Raw genomic sequence first — 9,119 nt, 5'->3', positions numbered from 1 at the left:
TGGCAATGAACGGCCAGCGCATCACATCATGATTTCTCTTGAACACACAGTAGTCCATTTTGCGTCATTGGCAAATAAATATATCAAATAGCACTCAGGCAACACTCACTGTAGGTATCGGGGTCGTCGAAGTGTGCCACCTCTCCCACGGTGTAAGGCTCTGGTCCACCTGTAAAGCATGACAGGAAGAATGTACTCAGACTGGGTGGACTGACAAAATAATTCTGTTACAATGACACTGTGAGAATATGACATGGTAATGATACACTTTCACACATGCTCATACTGCATGGATGAGTTTGTATTCAACATTAACATTGGATGATTCTCCTGCTACAGTTACACACCCTACTACACACATGCAGTGGCCAGGACAGTCAGGTGTCGTCCAAGTTTACTCACAATAATTATGCCCCGCCAATATTGTTATCCAAACATCTCAGCATGTGCATTCCAGAGAGACATCCAGACACTTGTTCCATGAGGACTGCATGACCACTCACAGTCAAACAGCCTATGTGGACATGTTCAACACACAGCAACCACACACACATGTGACATATCTGTGGAAAACATATCTGACTTCATGTGACGTGTATAAAACACACATGTATATCATCATCATGGGATTCAAATCAGATTTCGAGCGATGGGGTCTACATATGTAGGTATGTTGTTTCGACATGACTTACTCATTGCCCATTATGACATGTAGAGTACAAATAGAGCCATTAACGTGTTGCTTGTCTGACACAAATGCTACACTACATTACATACAGCTACAGCCATCTGGTATGTGTAGAACAACTGAGCCATCTGACTGCTAGCATAGGTCTTCATACACATTGTGCAACACGTACACATTAGGGCACATATGTAAACATTAGTAAGGCAGCATTTGCATCATTGCATCACGCAGAGATGGGCCACACCTGCCAAATACAGATATATGTATTAAGTTTCTGCTGTTTGAGGGAGAAAAAGTGTAGCCAATTTGGGGATATCAATATATATTGACAAGGGCCTAGGTTTCCCTAGCATTACACATAGGCAGCTCCTTATCTAGCAGATTGGGTAACATTCATCACATGTTCACACACAGATTACTATCATGTCCATGTAATTGATTGCTACTCACCAACAGGGCCACCAATCCTGACTCCCAGGTGGTCCAGCAGGTCCTGTTCCCTCGTGATCAGATCGGCCCAGCGGTGTTTCAACTGATGGACATTCCGCATGGTCCCATGGACCCGGACCATGTGATGGCGCACCTTCTCCCAGCGAATTTTCCGGGCCTCCGTGTGATACCCCTGTATCACACGGCCCCCAGCCTCCAGCATCAGCGGGAGGAAATGGCACACTAGCCAGATAAATCCCCCCAATTCATCTTCGCCCATCCTGGACAGGCGAGGCCTCCCTGACATTATGACTGATGACTAACAGAAAAAATAAAGTAGGAAATGGGGAAAGGTAGAGGTGTGAAGTTAAGAAAAGGAGAAAATAGCCCAACTAACCCCAATAACTACCCTAGCCACAACAGACTCCCACAGACAATACAAACAAATACAGGAATGGACAAAACTAGACTTAACAGACTGAGACAATGATACACAACAATATTAGACTGAACAAAGTACAAAAGACAAGCTACACAGGACAACAAAGCAGTAATTCACAGGACAACACTCTTCACTGAACCACACAGTCTAGAAAAATCTGAGACTGAAAAGTGAAAGTGAAAGTCAACTTCCAATACAGATTTGGCAAACAGGATATCCTATTACATCACTTCCTGCATAAAATGGCCGCCGTTTTTTAATCGCGGTTTGCGTCGTATTTTCACGCATACATAATTTCGCGTCATTTTTTATGACGCATAATATTGCACATGCTGCTGAGTGTAAAAATATGATATGAATATTAATATTTATTTACTGTACGAGATGTCCAAAAATATGTGCATGTTGCGTCATTTTTTCCGACGCATACATGATGGGCGTCATATTTTATCCACCTACAGGAGTGCTAATGCTGCTGAGTGAAAAAATATGATATGAATATTAATATTTATTTACTGTACGAGATGTCCGAAAATATGTGCATGTTGCGTCATTTTTTCCGACGCATACATGATGGGCGTCATATTTTATCCACCTACAGGAGTGCTAATGCTGCTGAGTGAAAAAATATGATATGAATATTAATATTCATTTACTGTACGAGATGTCCGAAAATATGTGCATGTTGCGTCATTTTTTCCGACGCATACATGATGGGCGTCATATTTTATCCACCTACAGGAGTGCTAATGCTGCTGAGTGAAAAAATATGATATGAATATTGTGAGAAGGTAGCCTCTTTCTAGCCTTGTTACCCCCACTTTTGGCCTGTTTGTGAGTGTATGTCAGGGTGTTTGTCACTGTTTTCACTGTCTCACTGGGATCCTGATAGCCAGGCCTCAGTGCTTATAGTGAAAACACCATGTTTTCAGTATGGTTGTTATGTGTCACTGGGATCCTGCTAGTCAGGACCCCAGTGCTCATAGGTTTGTGGCCTATATGTATGTGTCACTGGGACCCTGTCACACAGGGCCCCAGTGCTCATAGGTGTGCATGTATATGTTCCCTGTGTGGTGCCTAACTGTCTCACTGAGGCTCTGCTAACCAGAACCTCAGTGGTTATGCTCTCTCATTACTTTTAAATTGTCACTAACAGGCTAGTGACCATTTTTACCAATTTACATTGGCTTACTGGAACACCCTTATAATTCCCTAGTATATGGTACTGAGGTACCCAGGGTATTGGGGTTCCAGGAGATCCCTATGGGCTGCAGCATTTCTTTTGCCACCCATAGGGAGCTCTGACAATTCTTACACAGGCCTGCCACTGCAGCCTGAGTGAAATAACGTCCACGTTATTTCACAGCCATTTTACACTGCACTTAAGTAACTTATAAGTCACCTATATGTCTAACCTTTACCTGGTAAAGGTTAGGTGCAAAGTTACTTAGTGTGAGGGCACCCTGGCACTAGCCAAGGTGCCCCCACATTGTTCAGAGCCAATTCACTGAACTTTGTGAGTGCGGGGACACCATTACACGCGTGCACTACATATAGGTCACTACCTATATGTAGCTTCACCATGGTAACTCCGAATATGGCCATGTAACATGTCTATGATCATGGAATTGCCCCCTCTATACCATCCTGGCATAGTTGGCACAATCCCATGATCCCTGTGGTCTGTAGCACAGACCCTGGTACTGCCAAACTGCCCTTCCTGGGGTTTCACTGCAGCTGCTGCTGCTGCCAACCCCTCAGACAGGCAGCTGCCCTCCTGGGGTCCAGCCAGGCCTGGCCCAGGATGGCAGAACAAAGAACTTCCTCTGAGAGAGGGTGTGATACCCTCTCCCTTTGGAAAATGGTGTGAAGGCAGGGGAGGAGTAGCCTCCCCCAGCCTCTGGAAATGCTTTTTTGGGCACAGATGTGCCCAATTCTGCATAAGCCAGTCTACACCGGTTCAGGGACCCCTTAGCCCCTGCTCTGGCGCGAAAATGGACAAAGGAAAGGGGAGTGACCACTCCCCTGACCTGCACCTCCCCTGGGAGGTGTCCAGAGCTCCTCCAGTGTGCTCCAGACCTCTGCCATCTTGGAAACAGAGGTGCTGCTGGCACACTGGACTGCTCTGAGTGGCCAGTGCCACCAGGTGACGTCAGAGACTCCTGGTGATAGGCTCCTTCAGGTGTTAGTAGCCTTTCCTCTCTCCTAGGTAGCCAAACCCTATTTTCTGGCTATTTAGGGTCTCTGTCTCTGGGGAAACTTTAGATAACGAATGCATGAGCTCAGCCGAGTTCCTCTGCATCTCCCTCTTCACCTTCTGATAAGGAATCGACCGCTGACCGCGCTGGAAGCCTGCAAACCTGCAACATAGTAGCAAAGACGACTACTGCAACTCTGTAACGCTGATCCTGCCGCCTTCTCGACTGTTTTCCTGCTTGTGCATGCTGTGGGGGTAGTCTGCCTCCTCTCTGCACCAGAAGCTCCGAAGAAATCTCCCGTGGGTCGACGGAATCTTCCCCCTGCAACCGCAGGCACCAAAAAGCTGCATCTCCGGTCCCTTGGGTCTCCTCTCAGCACGACGAGCGAGGTCCCTCGAATCCAGCGACACCGTCCAAGTGACCCCCACAGTCCAGTGACTCTTCAGCCCAAGTTTGGTGGAGGTAAGTCCTTGCCTCACCTCGCTGGGCTGCATTGCTGGGAACCGCGACTTTGCAAGCTTCTCCGGCCCCTGTACACTTCCGGCGGAAATCCTGTGTGCACAGCCAAGCCTGGGTCCACGGCACTCTAACCTGCATTGCACGACTTTCTAAGTTGGTCTCCGGCGACGTGGGACTCCTTTGTGCAACTTCGGCGAGCACCGTTTCACGCATCCTCGTAGTGCCTGTTTCTGGCACTTCTCCGGGTGCTACCTGCTTCAGTGAGGGCTCTTTGTCTTGCTCGACGTCCCCTCTCTCTGCAGGTCCAATTTGCGACCTCCTGGTCCCTCCTGGGCCCCAGCAGCGTCCAAAAACGCCAAACGCACGATTTGCGTGTAGCAAGGCTTGTTGGCGTCCATCCGGCGGGAAAACACTTCTGCACGACTCTCCAAGGCGTGGGGGATCCATCCTCCAAAGGGGAAGTCTCTAGCCCTTGTCGTTCCTGCAGTATTCACAGTTCTTCAGCCTAGTAAGAGCTTCTTTGCACCAACCGCTGGCATTTCTTGGGCATCTGCCCATCTCCGAGCTGCTTGTGACTTTTGAACTTGGTCCCCTTGCTCCACAGGTACCTTCAGACAGGAATCCATCGTTGTTGCATTGCTGATTTGTGTTTTCCTTGCATTCTCCCTCTAACACGACTATTTTGTCCTTAGGGGAACTTTGGTGCACTTTGCACTCACTTTTCAGGGTCTTGGGGAGGGTTATTTTTCTAACTCTCACTATTTTCTAATAGTCCCAGCGACCCTCTACAAGGTCACATAGGTTTGGGGTCCATTCGTGGTTCGCATTCCACTTCTGGAGTATATGGTTTGTGTTGCCCCTATTCCTATGTTTCCCCATTGCATCCTATTGTAACTATACATTGTTTGCACTGTTTTCTAAGACGATACTGCATATTTGTGCTATTGTGTATATATATCTTGTGTATATTTCCTATCCTCTCACTGAGGGTACACTCTAAGATACTTTGGCATATTGTCATAAAAATAAAGTACCTTTATTTTTAGTATAACTGTGTATTGTGTTTTCTTATGATATTGTGCATATGACACTAAGTGGTACTGTAGTAGCTTCACACGTCTCCTAGTTCAGCCTAAGCTGCTCTGCTAAGCTACCATTATCTATCAGCCTAAGCTGCTAGACACCCTATACACTAATAAGGGATAACTGGGCCTGGTGCAAGGTGCAAGTACCCCTTGGTACTCACTACAAGCCAGTCCAGCCTCCTACAAATATTAATATTCATTTACTGTACGAGATGTACGAAAATATGTGCATGTTGCGTCATTTTTTCCGACGCATACATGATGGGCGTCATATTTTTGAAACGTACAGGAATGCACATGCTGCTGAGTCAAATCTGAAATATGATGTAACTTATATTTTGCTGTCTAAATCTGTGGAATTTTTGTATACATTCAGATTTGACTCTGCATTCTGTGCACTCATGTACGTGACCAAAATATGACACCCATGCTGTATGCGTAGAATTATGATCAAATCTTTTTGTTACGTCTTCATGTTTTTAACTTGGGGAAGGTGATTTGTCAGGGTCAAACGGGGCAATGTGATACACATTTGTGTTTGGATATGCCACATGTCCATTGTTGTATGTATGGCAGGCATTCACACAGTAATGGTGTGGATACGTTACATAATGTCTTTTCCATATTTGTCAACATATTAGTGGCAATTGCTGATGGCTGTTTGGAAATGATGGATGGGATACCATGATGTATTCCTTCTCCAAATTTGGTCCACACTTATGATGGTGATGCTTTTATCTGGAGTCCTAACAGGGAGTGCAATGGTCACTTACAGTTATTATGGGGCTAACCATGTCCTAGCCTCATTTTGTGTTTGTGCTTTGTGTTCTACTCTTGACATGTAGGCCACACATGTACCTTATGCATGTGTTTGGCTCACAAGTACAGGATTTGTGTATGTTTGTGGGACCGTAGAAGTGGACTTAGGCCCCCAGCACCCGAGGATTTGACCATCCTGATTAGTTACAGTATCCATGGCTTGGCTTAATATTTTATGGGAAACCTGCAGCAGCAGGCTAATGTAAGGCCATATGGTATGTATGACTGTTGACCATTCATTCATCTCATTAGCCCATTAGAAGTTTGCAGTAATGATGATTTTGAGCTGACATGCCTACCATTTCCCAATGACTATGTTTGGAAGACTCTGAGCGTTCCTGATGTTCTGGGGAATATTCTTTAGTGGGTGTCTGTGTCCCTTTCTGCATTAACTGGTTAAGTGGCATGTCACATTCTTCCTGCTAGGTTCAAACTGGGACCCGACTGTGATGGTCTACTTTCAATAATTTGGTTGATTGTATGACATATGTGTACATGTGTGTTGGTATGTGGATCCACTATCACCTGTCTGGGTGTATGTTGTCACTGTGACATCCAGGTCTCCTCCTGAGTTAGTGGCAGCTAATGTTGTCCCAATTGTGTTTTGCTCATATCACCCACTGGAGAGAAGCCATTGATGACATGGTGACGTACACATGGATGGTCCCACCCTGTCTCTGACCACATGTGATGTGACTTTCACATGATCTACTTTTTTTGTCTGGGTGCAAGACTGTCTCAGGTGTTTTGATGTAGCATGTGGATTTGCCACATTTGTACTCATGTGGGCCTCTGTGTATGGCAATGTATCATGTCACATCCTACCCTCTGTGCATACAATTGAAATGTTCTTTTTTGTTGTGATGATTGTTATGGCATTGTTGGTCAAGGAGACCACATTCTTCGTCAGCATTTTATAAGTAAAGGTGCTCAGTAATGCATGGACCAAAGCATGATGTGGTGTTTGATATCTGTGTTTATTTACAATAGTGTAATACAGGTGATTATTATACATTAAGCAAAAAAATTATTTACAAGCTGCTGGCGCCTACGCTGTCCTGCTGCCGTGTTGGGTTGTCCCCCCTCCTGTTGCGGCCCAGCATCCTCCTCTTCGTCATCCTCAGGCATGCCTGGGTCCAGTTCAAGGAGGGGAATGTTCCTCTGGACACATATATTGTGCAATATGGCACAAGTGAGGATGATTTTGCACACCATCTCTGGGGAATAGAGTAGGCTCCCGCCAGTGATGTCAAGGCAGCGGAACCTAGACTTTAGGATCCCAAAGGTCCTCTCCACAATGCTGCGGGTCCTCTTGTGGGCGTCATTGTATGCCCGCTCTGCAGCAGTGATTGGGTTCCCGAATGGTGTCATCACCCAAGGCTGGATGCCATACCCCTGATCAGCTGAAAGAGAAAGAGAATGGATTGAATTAGATGTAGGAGGCAGTGTTGTACGGATCTTTGATGGCTGTAGTTGTCTGTGACTCTTTTGTGTACTAATGTTCCAACCTATGGTTGTTATTGAAAACGTTGCTTTGATATATTTTCCCTTGGCTGAGCAAGTGTTTGTTGGCTAACCGTTTGTCAGAAGGACTGTTTTTGTTGTTGCAGTAGAGTGTTCCCTCCCTAGCATTGTGACTAGTGATACAGTTGTCTGTGTGTCCTCACTGGGGGTGTGATGTTAGTTCCATGCCGAGTTAAAACGTGAAAGTGTATTTGACACCTTCATGTGTATGAGCCCAGGCCATCCCATACCTTTTGACTTATGCATTGTATTAGTGTACAGGTTATTTTGAGACTTCCAATCTGTAAAGTGACATTTGGCCAACCACACTCATTGATGTCTTCACATTAGGCTGTGGATTAAATTCCAATGTGTGACAGGTTAAATGTTGACTTCTGACACATGGCTACTGATGTGAGTACCTCAGTGTGTTCCTGGCTAGGTGTTGCTATTGTGGTGTATGTGTTGTTTGTCCTAGAGGGTTTGTGTGCGGTGTGTGTATGGGTTTGTTTTTTGTCCTTACCAACAAGTAGTCCATTGCCATAGCGTCCATCCTGGAAGTGTTGGTTGATGGTGGAGTGACGGAAGATGAATGCGTCATGTACACTCCCAGGATATTTGGCCACGATGTTGGTGATCAGTCCTTGGTGATCGACTATGGCCTGCACGTTGATTGAATGTGTGTGCTTCCTGTTGCGGTAGAGGTGTTCTGAATCAGCAGGTGGCACAAGGCGTACGTGTGTGCAGTCGATTGCACCAAGGACGTGCGGGAAGCCACTGATGGCGTAGAACCCCTGTTTAATTTCCTGCTGCTTCTGCAGTGTGTTAGGGAAGCAGATATGGCGGGGTGTCAGGCGAATGATGGCATCCAGGACTTTAGGCAGGAATGCAGAGAATGATGGTTGGGATATTCCACCAACCAGGGCACCAGTTGTCTGAAAGGAGCCACTTGCCAGCAGGTGTAGTACGGCAAGCAGCTTTGTTTCAGTTGGGATAGTGCGGGGTGTCACTAAAGTGGGGGCCAACTGTTGTTCGATATTTGCCAGCAGCTGCTGAATGGCCTGCCAGTTCAACCGGTACCTCTGGATGATGTCCCGTTCCCTGAGGCCATGCAGGGTTGTTCTTGGGCGGAATATCCTGTCCTGCCTTCTGCGCTGTCTTTGGGGTCCCTGCTGTTGTTGTTGTAGCTGCTGTTGTTGCTGCAGGGCTCTGCGTCTACGTGCACGTTGAAGAAAAAGCACCTCCATAGCTCCCTGTTGCTGCTCTGCTGCTCTGTTGTTTGTTCTGTGTGTTCTGCTTAAGTACAGGTGTGTTTGCCCCATTTTAACGCCTGCCCTGACCCAGGCGTTAAAATTTAACGCTATTCGTGCTTTGCGTCATTTTTTTGCGCCGCCTACGGCCCGGGAGACATTTTTGCCCGGAAGCATAAATACGACGCACCGCTGTATGCGCGGGTTTTTGGACGGGAACGCCTACCCTGCATGTCATTAACGCAG

This window comes from Pleurodeles waltl, chromosome 4_2 (genome assembly GCF_031143425.1).
Source record: "Pleurodeles waltl isolate 20211129_DDA chromosome 4_2, aPleWal1.hap1.20221129, whole genome shotgun sequence".
Classification (NCBI taxonomy): domain Eukaryota; kingdom Metazoa; phylum Chordata; class Amphibia; order Caudata; family Salamandridae; genus Pleurodeles; species Pleurodeles waltl.
This window is presented reverse-complemented; position numbering follows the sequence as displayed.